The following is a 20,276-nucleotide window of genomic DNA, read 5'->3' as shown; positions in this document are numbered from 1 at the left end:
TGAGGCAGAAAAGGTTCCTGTGAATGACCGAGACATGAACACACACACGCACACGCACACGCACACGCACACACACACACACACACACACACACACACACACACACACACACACACACACACACACACACAGAGTGAGATACGCCGTCAGGAATACTGCAGCTTTGATTAAGGGTAAGGTTAATAAATAGATGGACTAGCTGCACAAGTTTATGATGAACACACACTGACAGCATCCCCCTGGGATTACCTGTTTGCAATAGTAAAACGTAACTGAGTACATTCACTGTATTTCAAAGGAGAGTTGAGTATATTGTACCTCCATTGAATATTTCAAAATCCATGCCATGTTTGAGTTCTATTCCACAATTCACAAGGAAAATACGGCTTTTTTTACTCCAGTTACTCATGTAGTTATAACTAACTTCTCAAATTTAGATTGTATATATTCAAAACCCGATATGATTGTTTTAGATTCAACCACACAAAAATACGTTAAAACAGAACTCAAATGATGAGTGTATTACTTAGTGAATTGATGAAAAATTAATGTGCAGCTCTTATGATAACTCTTATGATAACTGGACCATAGTGTTGGACTAGAGAATCTATTTGAACGTGTCATTTTGAGCAGGGGTGTATTTGTTCAAGTACTGGAACACACCTTAAATATTTTTCCTTGGTTATAACCATTCTTCTTACCACAGCAAGTTTACATAGAGACCACATGATCAAATGGTAGAATAATAGTTCACGAAACCATCACGTTTCAACTCATTCTTTTATAATAAGAACAGGTTACAGTAACACTGCCATAGTGTCCATATTTTCTCATTGTCTTGTCATCAGTCAGATGATTATTATATGGCAGATTGTGATCCTTGTCAAAGTAAGAAATCAAATCTTCTAATATGTTAAACATTATGTTGTGGTTTAGTGTAAGCATTGTAGTTCAGTAGAAGTTAATAAATATTGATTCACCGTAGTTGGTAAATGAATCCAGAATAAAATGCCCATAAACTTTAATGTAAATATAACTATACTGCAAACAACTGGCCTATTTAGAATGATAAAACCCTTTAATGACAAAAGCTACAGCATTGGTTTGTAATTTCACAAACATTATTCTTTGTTGTGGATATATATCACTGTCAAATACATAGAAAATACTTTTAATAATAAGATGTATAAATGCAGGAATGGCCAGAATGTTGGTTCCCCTGAACATGAGTCCTTTATGGGGCCAGCATGGCTCCAAAATCCATCAGTAGACAGGATGGTCTTTACACGCCTCAGTATCCTAGTTTATGTGAATCCCACCAGGCGTCGTCACAGCCTGGGTATCAGGTTATCTGCTATACTGAACAACAGGAGAGGGCAACACAGGACAGGTGGGATCTTCCTGATCACAATCAAACTCATTAATGCAAAACCAACATTTGTTATCAGAATCATCTACTCTCAATTTAAAAATAATAAATATATCATAAAGACTTACTGCTTTTATCTTTAAATCATCATGCAGGTAGATTATTATTTTTGTAGATTAAGATAATAAAATGAGTTTAACAAAGATAACTGCAGTGCAAATGATTAGATCTCCAGAACAACAGAATTAATGTTTATTTCGTGGTTTCACGAGCCAGGAATAACACGACTGAATCTATGTGAGTGAAATGTCAAACACCTCTGTGCTCATCCAATCAGAGTTGATACTGCAGCTGAATGCATGCAGGTACCATCCAGAGCAGGAAGCAGCGACAAGAAGGGATCCATTAGAGAGCTGCTATTGAAACTCAAAGCTACAGTTAGACGTTTAATAACAAAGACAAAGAAATCCATTTTAAATTAGGACCTGAGACTCTGATAAACAAGGAATTTAGTCCACAGACTTGAAGTATTTCAACAGCAATCAGCATCCTTCTCCTCAATGATTAAAATAACAAAGAAAAGGAAAATGTACGGGTAAAATGTTTTCACTCATACTAGAAGGGTGCTCAGTAGAGTTCATTGCTCGACCAAGGCCAATCAGTCTCCTAATAAAACCGCGTTTAAATCGACTAGATATTTGGATCTGCACCAAATTGCACACAGACATAATTTTCTATCTGTTATTTAGCAGGATAAAAAAAAATGACTGATAACCACAAAACTTGGTTAAAGGATGTGAGATAGGTCAGGGAAGAACCCATTCAATTTAGGTGCAGATGCGGATGGTCCAGAAATGTGTTTTCAATTTTTTTATCTCTTAGAGAATAATTCATGGATCTTGATAAAAAAAAACAAAAACATCAGGCATATTAAGGGGCCAGATATTTATGAGTGTGTGAAATCTGGTGAAGATCCAAATAAATATCCAGATTTAATGAATTTAAATGTGGTTTCATAGGGGACTGTTGGACCTTGGTGCTCTCTGAGTGCCCTTGTAGTTTCGTGTGCTGTCTTTCTTTTCTTGTGTCTTCATGCACAGACTATTTTCTTTGTACGCCCACTGGGAGTTTGGACCATTATGCAAGGCGCAACGCTTTGACCATTAATACCTCTGTGCATCACGTGTATAAACAAGGCTTTACACTTCATGGCCCCGACCACAGTATGATATAAAATAATGAAACAGAAGATAAAAGACAGACTGGTAGATAGATGCTGGAGAAAATGGGTCATGTTGTTCCATATGAGTTGACTTAAAAGGGCCATGGTACTGAGGAATGTAAATGATAGACACCTGAACGTATGACTGATTGAATCAACCATGTCATGAATCAGCAGCTGTCGTTCTTTTCCTCATCTGGCAAATAAAGCAAGTCCCTTCAGAGAACAACCATGCTGAGGTGTCTTCTCCGTGTGGCTAAAGATTTTGTACGTCCCCAGACTCCCAACACACTCTCAGTCAGGCTGCGGCATGTTCGACTTCAATTCAATCTAAACGGCAACTCTCAGTCAATCCTGAGTCACGCGTGAGCTTTTTATTTGTGTGAAATATCGTTGGAATGACACAAAGCTTCCCAAGAAAAACTGTCACATGAGTGTCCAACTTTTCAACCTCAAAAAGTTTAAATGGCTATCTCTCCCTCATAGTTCTTACTAAAGTGATGTAAAACTACTCAAATTAAAGCTGGTACTTGGCACTTCCAATATTTAATTTCAAAATGAATATGCTCAATCTCAGAGCCTGACTGTATTTTTTTCAAATCAATGACTGTAAGGTACAGATATGGTCAATGCAGTTTAAGATCAGTATATTTCCCCCTGACTTTAAACTGTATTTCAGGTGAAGTCAATTAACGGCTGGATCCCAAGGCTTTTTCATCATAAATCCAGACAACGATGAAGTTACACATATTCATTCAACTTGTGTAATTTATTTCTTTTTTACTATTTAAAAAAAAACGTAGATAGTTTTTATAGTTACTCAGGCAACCATGTCATTCTAAATGATATCCGAGAGCTGAATGAAATGTACTTTCGTTGTACTGTGCACTTTTGTTGTATTTGGTCTGAATTAAGTGAATCTTGAATCTTGAGGGGTATAAAGAATCCAATAAACAGCAGTTCATCAATCCCAAGGTTCTTTGAGTGGAGAGAGTTGGGGCACACACACACACACACACACACACACACACACACACACACACACACACACACACACACACACACACACACACACACACGCGCGTAGACACACACAGTCTGTTTTGGTCCATCATTCAGTTCTTTCAGTCTGGGGCAAAATGTAAATCTTACAAATGGCTCACAAATATATATATAGTTCTGTTTTTAATGAAATACTCTGAACTCCTCTAAAACAGGTGGGTCTGTTTTTCAGAAAATATCACTGGAGGCATCTATACGTTTGTTTGGGGACTATTTTCAGCCATGGATTAATATGCATCTGGTTCTCTATAGCTTGTTAGCTCTATAGCAGGACTGTGTGTGTGGGATGGACTACAGTGCCCATGCTCTTCAAAGAAGGAATATGTCACACAAAGCAAAATTGTGGCTTGCTGATGTGTTTTTAATATTGTAAATGAGGAGAGATGAATTAAGATAAATAAGACAAAGATGATACATGTTAGTGGTGTCAATTTGTCATTTTAACCTTTTTGCTGGACAAGAACAACACGTAGCACCAGACTTATCGCTGAAATCTATTATTTTTCAGGTAACAATCATTCAATAAAAGAAGGAACCTTTAGTGTAAAAGGTCTGTCCACTACAATCAAGACCCTCTGACCCCCCCCCCCCCCCCCCCCCCCCCCCCCCCCCCACTGAGAAACACACCTCTGTTAAATGTCACTGTAAGAAACTGCAGCTTCCAAATCTTCCATGTGGAAAAAAATCTAAAGGCAAATCTTGTCTGTCCTTGAAAACAACAGGGTTGCAAAAGGTGTTTTTTCCGAAGCGAGGCCAAGATTAGAAACCTTGTTCAGGTTCACAAATGAAAAGCCCTTCTGCCATCAATCAACTTCCTATCTAAACTGGGGCATAAATCCGTCATAGGCAGATGACGAAATGTCAGTACAGGTGGATTTTTGAAAAATCACCTGAAAGCTGAGGCAAAACCTTATTCTACCTGATCAGCCTGTATATGTATATATATATATATATATGTATTTCTGGTTCAGAAGAGAACTGATGTGTTGATGTGTTCACCCTGACAGAAAAAATATAGGATGTAATTATGATAATTACTCCAGGCAATTTACCCACTTTCCAATCATATAATTTCAAATGTTGCAGCCAGGTATGGGAAGCAGACAGAACATCTGTAATGGAAATGGAAAAAAGAAAGATCTATATCTTTTATTGATGTGGCTTTGGATCAGGAGGTAGAGCGGGATCACCACTAATCAGAACAAGTTATCGACAGGTTGTGCACCTGTGAAGGTCTGTTGGAATGTTGTCAAGTTATGCTTTAAATAAGATGACAGTGTGAGTGTGTGAACTTGTACTTTTAACTTTGTGAGGACCATTTTAAGCATAGACCTTATGAAGTGAGGACATTTTGGCAAAGTGAGGACATTTTGGCAAAGTGAGGACATTTTGGCAAAGTGAGGACATTTTGTCTGCCCTTCCCCAGTAGACCTCATGGGGACCAAAACCTGGTCCTAATGACACAAAACAAAATCTCTTTTCTTTGCAAGTTTTTTGTCCAAAATATTGAATTCAGGTTACTGTGACAAGTCTGTCCAAAAATACACGACCCAGGACTTTATGGGGACCGAAGACCAGTCCTTATCTGGAAAAAACATGATTTCTGAGGTCCTGGATAATGTTATTGGTAAGATGTGAATTGTGGTTATTGGTTAAGTTTAAAGTTAGATATGAATTGATCATGGTTACAGGTGAGGGATAAGGTTTTGGTTAGGCTGTCCACATTGAATGGAAGCACATGTAAAGTTCTTATAAGGATAGCTGTGCAAACCTGTGTGTGTGTTCCTGTACTTATATCTTTGTGAGGACCATTTCAAGCATAGACCCTACAGAGTGAGTACATTTTGACCAATCCTCACTTTTTCAATGGGCAGATTGAGGGTAAAGACATTTTTTTAGGGTTAGGGTTAAAATGAGGGTTAGGTTAGGGTTAGGGTAAGGGTAAGGCATTTAGTTTGGATGGTTAAGTTTAGGGTAAGGGGCTAGGGGATGCATTATGTCAATGAGTGTCCTCACTAAGATAGAAGTACAAACATCTGTGTGTGTGTGTATAGGGGTGCACGGTCCAGGGATGTGGGGGGTGATTGGGGGGGGGGGGGGCAGCATCAACATCAGCGCCCTTGACGTCATCAGAGTTTAAAGTGGGCCGCGCTTCAGCCAGAGAAGAAGAAGAAGAAGAAGAGGAGGAAGAGGAGGAAGAGGAGGAGGAGGAGGAGTAAGAGGAAGAGAGGAGAGGGAGGAAGCAGCGGCTGGTCCCTCTCTCTCTCTCTCTCTCTCTCTCCCCCTCTCTCTCTCACACACACACACCTGACTGCCCTGTGCGTCGCTGTGTGTCAGTAGAGATGATGTCGGTGTGAACTCGCGCACAAACTCCAGCTGCTGTGACCTGTGTGAGTTCTGGTGAAACGATGGAGGACCGAACCGGAGCCGCTGGGGTCTCTGTTTTCTCGGCGACAACTTTACACCTCTTCTCTCCTCACTGGTGAGTTCAGACCCGCAGCGGCCACGGACACTGTGTGTGTCTGTGTGTGTGTGTGTGTCTGTGTGTGTGTGTGTGGTGATAAACAGCTCTGTGCAGGGTGTTTTGTGTTGTTGTTGTTGTTGTTGTGTTGTTGTTGTGTGGTGCTGGCCGCAGTACAAGTTGGATGTCGGGGTCCGGAGGAGGACGCAGTCTCGTGGCTCGTGTGAAGCTGCTGCTGTTTGCTGGCTGATGTGACAAATTGTGCTTTCTATTTAATTAGGCTATTGGCGAGTCTATCCCAGGGAAATGTGCGCGCTGTGCCAAAAGAAAAGGGCTCTATCACGCCGGAGAGTTCTATAATCTACTGCTGCTACCTTTGTGTGTCTGTGTGTGTGTGTGTTTTTTTTACATAGGCTGCATTTTCCACCTGGAAAACTAGCCCATTAGTTACTGAAAACATGATTCGCAAGCCTTGTTTTGCTGTGAATGATAATGATCCGGAGGGATGTTGCAGGATGCACGAGCTGGTTCGAACTGCTTCAGTGGGCTTTAAGTTTAAAATACAAATTAACTGTCATCATCTCACATTTCTGATATTGTTTCCTCGCTTCCGATAACTTTGATGGCTTTTCCCCCCGATCACCATCTTTAATATCTAGTCTCAATTTTAAACATGACTGAATTTAACATCAGTTGAACTGTCACCTGCACAACCCCACTGTCCAGATGTCTTCCCCTGTGAAAGATGATTTTATTCCCCAAGGATTTATAATATTTTTTTTTTATCCTCCAAAATCGAGGGTGATGAGTGAATCCAGCAGTTCTGCTTCAGTCCGGAGTACGGATTCACATTGCCTGTGTCGTTGTGTCATCTCTGTGCCACTAGATGACAACAGAGTGCAAGCTACAGCAGCTGATAAAACTTGAATTAGTCTATTAGTCAATGAGCAGATCTGCACCACGGTTTTATAATGAAATCATTACTGCTGTTGATTTCCTTTGTGGAATAATAAACAGACCAGGAGGCCCTTTTTGTAAAATCAATGATTTTTATCAAATCAATGGCAGAAACATTAGGAGTGAACACACACACACACACACACACACACGCACACACACACACACACACACACACACACACACACACACACACACACACACACACACACACACACACACACACTACTTGTTTGGCCGTGTTGGCCATACATTGTAGCCCGATGCGCTGCATGGGTTCCCTGCATTATAGCAATTTGTCATAGAGTCATTTATTATAAATGCACCTTGGCACTACAGCGGCGCAGCTTTAATTCTGACCCTGAGACTGACACTTAGAGTGTGCTGAGACATCATGTTTGCAAACATTACGATCTGCTTTGTGTTTCCGTTTGATGACTTTATTTCTCTGTATATAACGGCTACATATTTACTGCGCTCAATAACCTCCCGGCGTTGACATCCTATATTCTTTTCTCCTTTAGACAGCGACACAAATGCCAGCCTGTTTGAATTAATAGATAAATTATGCTCATCATGCAAACTCGCATTTAACTCACAATTACAGGGTGCTTCATATTAAGAAGGAGGATGAGCAGTTGCACAATGAGAGCAGTTTAAATGCAATGAAGTGATAAACAAAGCCAGCTGTGACTCCGGACCCTTATGGCCCCTCAGAGTAGTCTTTCAAATATTCATTTTCCTTTTGCGTGTGACTTCCACGTTTACAAAATCCAAATATCCACCTTGTTTTTTGCATTTTTTTCAGCCAATCCAGTGAGTTTTTTTTTTTATGTTTTATAAAGCGTAAGAAATAAGATAATTTTCGTATTCTTCTCTGTCTGATGAACTCTATATCCTTAAGTTTGTAATTCCATAGTGTTCTTTGAACAGCATCCGAGCTCAGGAAGCAATCTCGTCCTGATATTATGCACACAAGGTTTATTTACTATAATGCAAAAAATGAACAGACATAAATTTGTATAGAAGTTGCAGTTAGAGTAGTTTTAGTCTGTTGGGATATAATATATTATGCACTTAGAAGTACTGTAACATGTTCAGTGAGCTTTAAAGCTATTCCCCCTTCTAGTAACGTGGCTGTTCATTAAAACATATGATCTATAGGCTGTTGTTGTTATGTTCCTCCGGGGCTTAGGATGGTTCAAGCGGTTTCATAAAATCTTTGTGAGAGGTCAAGCTCCCAGAAAACAGTCTAACACTCGATGGGTTTAGCTTCAGTGGCTTCAGCTCTCGGTAAAGACGAGGACGACATTTCCATTGAGACACTGAGACGCCATGAAATCAGACATTGTATAATGAGAAGTGAGCAGACACATCTTTGTCTCGTTTTCCCGATCCTTCAAGGACACATAAGTGGCTCATGTATTCAAGGCTTTTTTTGTGTGTGTTTGCACTTTACAGTCTAGTAAACCCTTTCAACTGGAAATCCTGATGTTTGGCCCAATCAATACGTTTAATTAGTGCTGATTAATGAAAGTGTGTGGCTGTGGAAGGCTGACGGGTTTCTCACTTCGCAAGGACACATTCTATCGGCAAGCAAGGAGAAATTGCTTTCCATGGCATGAATTTGATTTTACAAAACCATTCACTGTGTAAATTAGACCTAATGAAAGAAAATGGTACGTATGATTTACATATCTGTTTGATTCAGACGAGGCACTAATTCATTCTTTAATTATTCAATAAATGTAATTAACTCTTGATCAGTTCCTGGTTTTGACCCATGCAGGCTCAATACTCTCTTAATCACATGTGAATTAAAACATTTTAAAACACTTTTCAGCTGCACAAGGTGGTTTTCTCCACAGTTCAGACATGTTGTTGGCTGTGTGTGTGAGTATAGTCTCCATGCAGCAGGGGACTGGTATATACACTACTGTCAGTGTGTTGTAGGATAATAAGTGGGTTGGATCCAGTTCACAAGGGCAAATCTTAATCGTCAGCTCAGCATTATAAGCTTGACACTAATTTTGAGAAGTACAAGTGAAGCCGTCATGTCTACTGTAATATTCCGAGGCAGAGTTTCTCCTGGAGTTTTTCGTTTTTACGCTATTCTCCATTTAAACCCAACAAAAGTAACGGCTCCAATGACCTTTATTCTGCAAATTAAGCTGTTTTTGCTTCGCGCTGACTGATAGATCTTATTATTTCAGCAAAAGTGCATTCAGCATTGAGCAAATACCCTGGAGCCACAGCAGCTACATTAACAAAAGTTAATGAAATATACGGCGGCGGGACCTGGACTTTGCTTTACTTTTTAAAGCTATGGCATTTACATTTTGCAGGGCTATGGAGAGGGAATGAAAACAATGTAACCCAGCACCACACACACCTTTTCTCCTGCCTGTCTATGTTAGAATATTTATGCTGCAGTCTTTACTGTATAATCTGACGTTAACCTGCAGACATCTGTTTCAGCCCTTTTTGTGTCTGGATTGTTGAGAAAAGTCGTGGCCGTGCGTGTTTTGAATCACAACAAGACAACTGCAAAGTGATAAAGCTAAATTTTTTAACGGTGCAAGATTTTACTCCAAAAACAGCACGGCTAGCTGACATTGGAAAAGTAAGAGGGAATCTGCAATTTAGATTCAGCTTTAATTCTACGTCAGCTGTCCCAAAGGTCCGGAAATGTCTGCACCTGATTATGCTTGCGTGCATTTAATTAATAATTCGACAATGCACGGCATTGACGTTGGTCAGCCAACAGTCTGCGGGGGGAATAGATTGCCTGAGCCTCCAGCCACAGCCTCTTAGCGAAGGAGCAGAAACGATGAGCTCAGGCAGATTTCAGATACAGGGGCTCTGGCGTGGAGCTGCGTTAATCCCATCCCCTCCATCCCATCCCATCCCCTCCCCTTCCTCAGGTGTAACCACTCCTGGGGAGAAACGCCGCAGACCAGCTCACCACCACCAATGCTCCGCCGCGCTCTGATTAATGCACTCATCAGTTCTTTTCTTGTTTGTTTTAATGACAAGCATGTCCCTTGTGGGAAACTGGTGACTTTTTGCAAATACCGCTGATGCATCTGCTTTCACCTGACACTTTTCTCCCCCCTTCCTTGTCTCGTGAAAGGACGTAAAGCCTGATTCTTTTGACATGACTAGGCTGTCGGTTACAGCGCAGGGAACCACAGGACACATTTTTCCAGCGGAGATACAGGAAACACATGAGCCGTAGAGATGAGCGGTGATAAGGTATCAGCGTGTTGGGATGTGTTGTGCTTTGTTGATAAGGCTATTACTCATCATTATGCCTTAGACAGCAAAAATCCGCTCTCCATCTCAGGTAGAGGCTTTTGTACGCACAGTTTACTCACTGCCGTCTGCCGGGGAGTTGAACTGACTTTTGTTCCAGTGGATTTTGAAAAGGATTTAACCACTTATTTGCACTGTAGCGAAACCAAAGACATTCAGTGAGCATCTTAAATCTTGACGAACCTTTTCTTCTGAGGACTGAGGCTGAAATACGGTCATCTGAGAAACATGCAGACATTTTATATTTAATGTTAATTTGACAGCTTGAAAAGGTACTTGGAAGCTCTTAAAGTCTTTCAAAATGTTGGAGAAAATCTGCTCAAGCCAACGTGATTTATTTCATAAGAGTCCCATGAAATGTTACGTCACAGATAATTCATTGATCAAAGAATGAGGCCAATTTTAATAATTGATATATCAAAATCCCAACAAATCCCTTTTTTCTATTTAAACTGCTTCCAATGGTGTCAACTTTGCATGGGTCCTACTCCTCAGATTGTTTCCTCAGTTTGAAACCATATTCAATCAGAAGTGTGATCTGCTAACAAGAGAGACCTCTTGTGTGAGCGTTGAAAGGTCAAATTAACCTGGAAAACTTCAACACTGATCTTTATATGAAATGCTGACCTGAACATGATCCCCCTTGAGATTGGTACGTTGGTGTTAGAACCGTGAGTCCTGTATATCACACAAGGTTTAGCTGACATGTTAATTATTATTCACATTTCCTCTGCAACATGGCCGATGTCGAAGGATGATCCTCCTGACAAATGCAGATGGGATGGAAGTCGCGGGCGTGCCACCCTCAGCTGCCTATTTATGTGACCGATGATTAAAGTGGACAAACGATTCACTGTGTTCAACTGTCTGTTAATAGTATGATGGCTGTTAATGTGATACCTCGCCTCTGGCACCTTTTTCAGAGAGGGACCTCATCGTAGTATTTCTTTCACTGTCTGTTTCCCGATATGTGTGTGTATGCGTCAGGCTCATTGTGTGTGTACATGGGCGAGTATAAATATAATCACATTTCAGCAGATTTCTGCGGAAGTGTAATTTGATTCGCACACAGAAAGCCATGAACACGTTGCATGGCTATACCTGACACATCACACATTACTGCCACATCTCCGTCACACGCTGCGCTGCGCCTGTTGTAAATGTTGTAGATGCATCTCCTGTCAGCACGTCCGATCAGTTCTGGCGAGCAAACCTCTGGACCGTTTCCAGCGTCTGGGTGATGGATCTTTGTGTTATCAGTGAGGTGCTTCGAGCCCTATAACATAAAGCCCCATGCGCTTATTCAGCACCCGTGCACATTGTGATCAATAGGCAGCAGTCAGGACAGTGAATGGAGCACAGATTGAACCACATCTGGGATTTGGATGCTGAATAACTGCCCACTCAACAGGGGCGACTCATGCATAATGCACCAGCCAGCCGAGAGTCCCATATCCTTTGGCCCCTCGCAGCCGATGCTCTCACACTAAGACCTGTCCAGAGAGCAGAAGGTCAAGGCACAAATAGTTGGCACCCCCAGCTCCAGCATGAGGCTGTGCTACCTGGCACAGGGATGGGAGGATGCAGAGAATAATGGAGTTGAGGCTGAAAGAGTAGCAAGTGAAGGTTGAGAGCAAGTTGAGAAGATATAGCTTTTATTTTAAAGCAATTCTTATTTTGATAAGGTTTGTTTGCAGTACATTTATACAGAGCACAACACAGTATATATATATATATGCTGAGATGGCAGAGATAACTGCGATGTTATTCAAGCCATAGAAAGAAAGCAGGACTGACATGACGGATATCCTGCACCTCCACGAAGGAGGTTATCTTTTTATCCCTACCACTTGTTTGTCTGTTAGTGTGCAAGATTATGCAAAGACTACTGGAGAGGTTACCATGAAACTTGATGGGAGGATATCGTAGAGGTCAGGGAAAAAGCCGTTACATGTCTGTCAGCATCCGCATCAGGGGGTGGATTTTTTTTCCTTCACTTCCTTGAACATTTAACCACATTTTCTGTTATTTCTCAGTTAATGGAACTTAATGAAAATCAGGCATGTTTAGTGAGTGTGTTTAATTTGGTAAAAAATCCAGATCTAGTGAATTGAAGTGTTTCTTCATAAACAGACTGTTGGGCCTTGGCAGAGGAATGAACTCGAGTGCCACTCTAGTTTCAGTTGTACTCAAACAACCTGAACTCTCAACAGGTTTAAAGTACATGTTGTTTGTTGGCTCATAATTCCACTGTATATTTTATTTATTTTGCAATTCATGTTGGATTGCATTGTGATATTTACCCTATTTTGATATATGACACAATTAAATGCTAGTTTTACAAACTACAGAGAATTGCAGACGACTTTTAACAATGTGAACCTCTAATGAAGCAGATGATTTATAAAGAATTCACTTCAGCACATTGTTGCTGTCGCCCTGCAGCTGATATATTCTGTGTCCTAATGATGGTACAAACAAACACATAATGACTTCTCCTATGTTTCAAAATGCATGTTGGGTTTTATAATTTGGCTTCATTTCAGTCTGTCACATCATTTTCTTTTTTGTATTAATCGGGCAGGTCGGACAGAGCCACACGCACACACACACACACGCACACACACACACACACACACACACACACACACACACACACACACACACACACACACACACACACACACACACACACACACACACACACACGAACACTCCACTCTTTTGTTCATTTTTTTAATGCATTCAGTCGAAGTAGGCATATTTCGCTCAAGTGGATTCAAGGACGTTTAAAAGGTCATGGTGGCAAAAGTTGGGCATACATCTTTAATGCAAATCCGGCTGATGGAGCTCTCATTTCACCAAATTGAGATCACCTGGTTGCACGACAGCCGGGCTTAACATGCGGCGGGAGCATATTTTCAGATTTAATAATCATGGTGGTACATCATTCCTCTCTCAGTCATTGACTAGCGATCCACAAGGTTAATGTGCCATGCTAGCAGAGGGGCTACACCACTGATCTGCAGAGGGATGTTAGAGATATTGTAGCTGCTGGTGTAGACTTTATACTTTATTTTAATGGGTTAGTTTAAGAGAAATATACAAATCACACACATTGTTCGTGTGAGACATCCCACAGCTTCTTCTTTCTATGAATTAGCAGATTCAGAGGTAAATATTATACTTTTGACTCCATCATCTTTTTACCATATCTGACTGCCCAATGTGAAAATTCCAAATAAATTAAATACATGATGAGGTTAGAAAATGCAACACGTTAAAGACGAAACAGTTGGTTCCTATACCTTTTTGGTCTGTGATCCCATAAAACATTGTCTGCTGTGAATAATATGAATCCTTATCATGTTTCCAACGTCGGCAGGTGTTGTAAGGTAAAATGTTGTTGGCCTTTCAATTAATACAAAAATCACAAATGTTGTACCTCATTTACTTTGATGTCAAGACTCTCTCAGGATCCCCAACTCTGACTGACTTCCAGCGTCCGTGTCATATGGGTTTAAATTTCAATAGTTGTTTGAATTATCTTATTTACAAAACAACAAAGATTGGAAAAAAGGTTTAAAATTTCTTTGCCATTGCTCATCAAATCTTTAAACCCTTTGGAAGTCGCCTTGACCCCTATAACTAAACTGCGCATAAAAGGTAATTAACATTAACGACACTTCGATCAGCTACAACAGTAAAATGCTGCTCTAATTATGCCATCTACAATAATCAATGTAATAATGTAATCAGTCACATGGAGACATTTTACCACATAAACTGTTTTTACTTCAGTACATTTTTATGTGTCTATTTACTTTTACTTTTACATAAGTTGGCTATGATTTTCTATTAATTACACTAGTAATGGAGTATTTTTACACGAATGTATTGATACAGGAAGACGTATCAGTTTTCCCGTGCGGTGTCAGGTGAATGTGTGGTTCAGACCTCAGAGATTGTCTGCACGGAGAGCGAGGTGTATCCAGGCGCGGTGGGCTTCTCTCTTCTTTGCTTGCTCCTCGTCTGCTTCACACGCCGCTTACTCGGCGACATTTGGGACGGGTTTCTCACTGCTTGGCTTCTCACATCTTGGACATTGACACAAAATAAATTAAGACACAAAGAAGACACAAGGTTCAGAGTTGGAAGCGGTTGGTGGCTGAGGTGTGAAACTATTGGGGTGTAAAATTGCCCTGGCAGCCGTGCTGTTGTTTCAGCATTTCATGGTGAGCTGCTCCGCTATAGCGCTCCTACTCGCCTTCTCAGTGCCTTCTTCCCTCCACCTTTTTTTCCATTTGTTTTTCTGTCCACGCCTTCCCCTCCGCCGAGTCCGGCCCTATAGCTCTGCAGAAGCTGTAACTTTATGAACTGCAGTGATAACCATCCTACCTGCTTATTATGCATAATAATTGTGATTGCTCTTCCTTGACCAGAGAGCTGCGTATAAATATAGAGTGGTTCAGTTCTGTTCTCCTCTAAAAATGATCCTGGTGGGAGAGAGCAGAAGGTTCAACAGGCTAATATTCGCACATTAATTTGTCCTAAGATGTCCAACTGTTCTCCAGCAGCTCTCATTACTCGCAATCAGTCACAGGGCAGTTAATTGTCTGTGCTGGGAGGGAGATCCTTAGTGGTGCGAGGAAGGAGCCTGAGCGGCGCTTCCGACTGGCGGCGGCAGGGGGCCGGGGCTGAGAGGACAGACGTAGCTCAGAGGGCACCGCAACACATTTGGCTGTCGATATGATGCCCAGGGTTTGTTATTAGAACCATGGGGTGAAACATGGTGGCTATTCTAAGCAGCAGGCAGAGCGCTGTGACATCAGGCACATTATTATTTTGGTTCATTAAGTGGTGTTGTTTCTCTAATTAGTTTCCCTACAGTAAATGCAGGCCTGAAGCTGGTAATTGGTGACATGCTTTTGATTGTACATTCTGTGGCTGCTTTGTGAATCAGAACCCAAATCCAATTAATTACAGAAACAATGATTATGCATGACAATTGGGAAAGAAAACACATTTAAATTCAGGGCAAAGTTTCTATATGCTCTATTCCATTATCTATATTTGATGATCATGCTTACTCACATTGAATCAAATGTTCTGCTGTTTCTTTGAACCACTTCTGAACAGATGGCTCGCCTGGCTCTGCTGCTCTGCTCCCTCGTGTGTCTGATTCTACATTCATAAAGCTAATGTTAGACTAGATTAGTTCCTCTGATGTCCGTGAAGCATTTTCTCATTATTGCCTTCGGTTGCGAGTGGGCAGACTCCTGACTGGTAGCGTGCGGGACAGTGTTTGTCTGCCCTGACGGAGGCTGCAGAAAAGTCTTTGTGCCCAGAATGAAAGAAATAAAAGTACAAGGAGAGTCTCCCTCCAATGGCCTGTGTCTGGTGTTGGCCTGCCCCGCGGTAAGGCAAGGTTATTCAGATGAAAGATGGTGTTGAGATTAGTGAGCCCTGCCCGAGCGCATGGACGTCCAGCATGCCGCACTGCGTGATTTATGAGAGTCGTGATATCAGCAGTCGCCACATGAATAAACCATGTGGCCAGAATTAAGCTCCTGTTAAACGACGCAAAGCATTTTCCCAGGTGCCTCGGTCTCCAGGTGGAAATCATAGGCATAGTTGCTGGTGTGTTTATAGTTTCATGAGAAAACTTCTTGGATGGTCCAGTGCAGCAGCTGCAGAACAACAGGTTTTAAATCTGTGATGTCTGATCACTTCAGCAGAGCCGTCGCCCGAGGGTCGGATGGTTATAAGTTAATCAATGGTTGGAAGAGTGACTTGAAACACCATGGTTATGATGGTTACCCAAAATACACTGCAAACAAGATGATGAGGTTTGAAGACGGAACACATGAGAATTTTACTTCGCTAAATAATTTTAGAGTAGCATTGCTGGTCAATTTCAAATGCTTGTAATCATGATTATTTTAACTATCAGTAAATTATTTCCTGAAGCCTAAGATGTTTTCAGATTGTTCAATTTCTCACTTGAGAAGATGTATTATACTCTTTATTAAAATGTTTAAAAATGACTTTTTATCTACCAATGTAATATATTGTATTGACTTTAAATGTTTCTAACAATATTCAAACCCAGGGAAATCGACAGCTTTATTCAATGTAATGGGAATTTTAATTTGTGTCGCCTTTTAATTGCGTAAAATCTGCTTTACCTGCTTTAGACGTTGTTCATCTCTGCGATAACTTTGTGGGCTAACAATGTATAAAACACACGTAAAATGACTCACTTGTAATTGATCATGATATTTCATTGAGGTTTGCTGCATAACGTGAATAAAACACATTACCTCATCCGTGAACATGATTTATGCCTGAGTAGTGTCAGGTAGATTTTCGTCAGCAAAGGTGATGAAGACAACTACTCCCACTCTGCTTCACAACATCATCAAACGAGTTCTTTTTTTATCGTTGTGATTGAGAGCCCAAGCAGCCAAAGTTATATATTGCACATTCATGCAACAGTCAATTTAAAAAGTAATACCCAGTTAATTTTCTGCCCATTGATTTAATTTCCTTGTGATGAAAAATGTGTTATTTTTACAATCAGTATCTCCACCTTAATCAGAAAGACGGCCAAGAGTCAATTAAAGGCACAAATCAGGTTGATCTGACTAAGACTGATAAAGTGAATGTTCAATCAATCAAATTAGAATCTGTTTTGATAAAGTTCACACCTACAATACTCACACTTGTTGGTCTTTTATTCTGTAACACAGCACAGTATCAGTTACACTCTGTGGTGAGGTGGTTTAATAGTTCAGCACTTTTTCTTGGGAAAGTGATGAACTGCATACGTATGGACGTTGTACAGGTACATGTTAATAATATGAATATTGCAGATCTGTCTTCTGTCTTTCCTGTCCGTTTTCCCTCTCAGCTCGGAAAATCATATGCAAAAGAAAAAATAGCCCTTGGCTCTAGCAGGATGGAATATTCCTCCTGTCCTCTATAAAATAATCTGAACCCTGGCCGTCCTGTATCCTGCAGTTCAACCCACAAATGAGTTCAGCTCACAAATGAGTTCAGCTACTCAAGTCCATAACTGTACCTAAGTAGAATTATGGTCACAGAGTGTCCAGTCTGGGAGTGAAGTTCATCCTCAGCAGTGTCCTGTGAAAACAGTATTCCTAAACACTGAGGTGTAATAAAAAGTAAAGTACCCACCAGTAGAGTTTTACTGAGATCAGGTGTAAGACATCGCTGCCTTGGCTGCACTTCATGCTGTCATTATTACTGCAATTCCCATAATGCACGTCAAATACCCTCTCGGGCTTTACGACTTCAATCCACTTGATGCCGACTCGAGTGTGGGGTCCCTTTAAAAGTCATGTGTGTGAAGAGAGGAATAAAACAAGAAATCAGAGGAAATAAAGACATAAACACTGATGAGGGACAATGTTGCTGTAAAGAGTCTGAAATCACACCGGTGTGATGAAATCATGTGATTGGTCTTGTGGGTTTTGGGTCCAATTTGTTGATATACTATGTGAAATGTGAAGAATTTATTTTCGGATCATATTTTGTGCTGGATAAAAAAAGGTACCAAATATTGGCAAGGTAAAAATAGCACAGGACTTTAAAAGCTTAATGGGCGTTTTCAGCACAGTCAGCAGGGATATAAATATTCAGATACTTCTGAAACTATACTGGAACTATAGTATATCAGTAAATCTTGATTTTACTGAAGTATAGTACTTCACTATTCATGGTTGAAACATTTGGCCGAGAATTCAATGAATCAGGATTTAGCTTTTACTATGGTGCTGTTTTGTTGCCCTGCACGCCCCCCCACAGCATGTCTTCCCCTCCTGGGCTCTAACACATCTGATACTAAGGCATTTGGCTGAAACCAGCGGAGATGGTGTCTATGATGCAGCACATCATGACCTCTCTAATGAGGCCTGACTCTTAATGACTCATAGCCTCCAGCAGCAGACAGGGATGGCCAGTGGTAGGGCTTATCTCATTGGCACTCTGTGCTGCGTGGTTACACCTGTAACCTTTAGATCACTCCAAATTAGGTTGCTCCAGGAATCCTTCAGTAGTGATTACAAAGTAGATTGAGTGGCCGGAAGACTTCTCATAAAAATTGTATATGAGCCCTCAGCTTGAATTTAGAAGAGGGGTAATGGGCTGATTGCGCAAAGGCATGTTACACGCAGAAGCCCACAACTGATCAGGCATTCTCTCTGCTGCTCCAGACAAGATTGCAATACCAAGCAACGTTTCTGTTGACTGCTTCCCATTATGTACATGTAAATGAACACGAGCAAGACTTAAAACTACGCATTGTGATGAATGAGCACAAAGAAGGATAAAATGAGCCCAAGAAGCAGCAGGGATATATCGATGGGAGGTGAGCTTCTGACTTGTGCCAGTCAGTCATGCCTGCTGAGCATCATTCACGGGAGAGTGCATGAGCTGTTCAGCCAGGGGACGGGGTGGTTAATTGCATCGCGCTTTAATAAGTCACACACTAAAGGCTTGTGGCTTTAATCATGCAGATGTCTCTGCTGATAGGCAGCACAGGGGACATAGGTGGCTCTGTCTCATCAGTGTCAATGTTTCTGCAGGCAGTTGTCCGATGTTAACCAGGCTGCGCTCATGTCAAGAGTCAGAAGTCCTTATCCTCGCATGTGCTACACCACACACCTGAACTCTGCAGGGTGCTTCTTGTACTTTTCAGTTGTGTCTCCATCAGTGGCCTAAAAGATGTTGCTATTTCAGCAGTTTGTCGGCACGATCAGATGCAGCAGCACATCTATTGAGAGGGTTTCGTAGTTGCAGTAATCAAAGGACCAGGAGAGAAATTCATTTAGGGGGAATACGATCTCTGGAGGATTTTTCGCTCGGTGCAAAGTGAACATGTTTGAAGTGGAAACAGAAACAAACTGTTTTCTCGGATGTCAGCAGATGCAGGGAGGAGGCATACAGGAGAGCCCCAAGTGAGGAGTGTCATATCGATCTGACTTATCTGTCTTATGCAGGGCTCTTTTGTTCATGCATGTTTGTATGCAGAATCAACAATGAACAGAAGTTCACCCAGTCCACCAAATGGATTATTTTTGTCTATAAAAATATCAAATGAAATCCACATGGCAGGAAATGACTAATCTGTTCTGTCAGGGAAAAAAATAACTATATCAGGTTTATAAAGGCTCAATACAAATCTCTCAGTGGACATAGATTGTGACCAGATCTAACGGGGCTAACAGACCTGTGTTATATATTTTGTTGACTTGTGTACTTGCTTTATCCAAAATGTTTCCAATGATATTCAGACTCACTTTTTAGTCAGTTGGCCATTTGGCTGTTTTTACCTTCCACTGCTTGTATTGTGCACTGGTAATAGATCATGATTATGTATTGTGTTTGCTGCATAAATTAAAAAATACTTGAATACATTACCTCATTCGTGAACATGATTTACACCTGATGACACATCAGTGACAACCTGGACAGAAGATTTGATTTCACAGTTTTGTAACAGTAGCAGTTTTGTTGCACTTTTGATGTCATTAGACGATAAATGAATGTTGCCTCCACAGGATATGTAGATTACGATGGTTCTAGAAGTAAACACAGTATGCAAATTATTTTCTATTTATTACAAATAGAGTATGGAAGCCCTGAGAGGCAAGTGGACATTTTTTTTGTCTTGGGCAGGTTGTGTTGCATGAATGGGTCAAAGACAGGACTTGTACCCAGGACACTATAGTTTGAATCCATATTTATCCTGGGAAAAAATGTTCACTTGTCTCTTGGAGCTTCTGTTAAAAACATAAAACTAAAAACCCACATGTCAAAGCCAAATTCACAAATCTGAAGGGTTGTAAATTAAGCAAAAATGCTTT

At 40.9% G+C, this 20,276-nt stretch overlaps 1 protein-coding gene across 6 annotated transcripts in view; it reads left to right on the top strand.

Moving 5' to 3' along the window:
• The first annotated feature begins 5,889 nt into the window (after nt 1-5,889).
• The window catches only part of megf11 (multiple EGF-like-domains 11), a 78,387-nt gene continuing 64,000 nt past the window's right edge, over nt 5,890-20,276 (top strand). For all 6 annotated transcript variants that reach the window (XM_034588659.1, XM_034588657.1, XM_034588656.1 and 3 more), the window contains exon 1: nt 5,890-6,135. The gene's annotated coding sequence lies outside the window, so the exon portion shown is untranslated. The remainder of the gene's footprint in view (nt 6,136-20,276) is intronic.

Source organism: Hippoglossus hippoglossus, chromosome 6 (genome assembly GCF_009819705.1).
Source record: "Hippoglossus hippoglossus isolate fHipHip1 chromosome 6, fHipHip1.pri, whole genome shotgun sequence".
Classification (NCBI taxonomy): Eukaryota; Metazoa; Chordata; class Actinopteri; order Pleuronectiformes; family Pleuronectidae; genus Hippoglossus; species Hippoglossus hippoglossus.
This window is presented reverse-complemented; position numbering and strand designations above follow the sequence as displayed.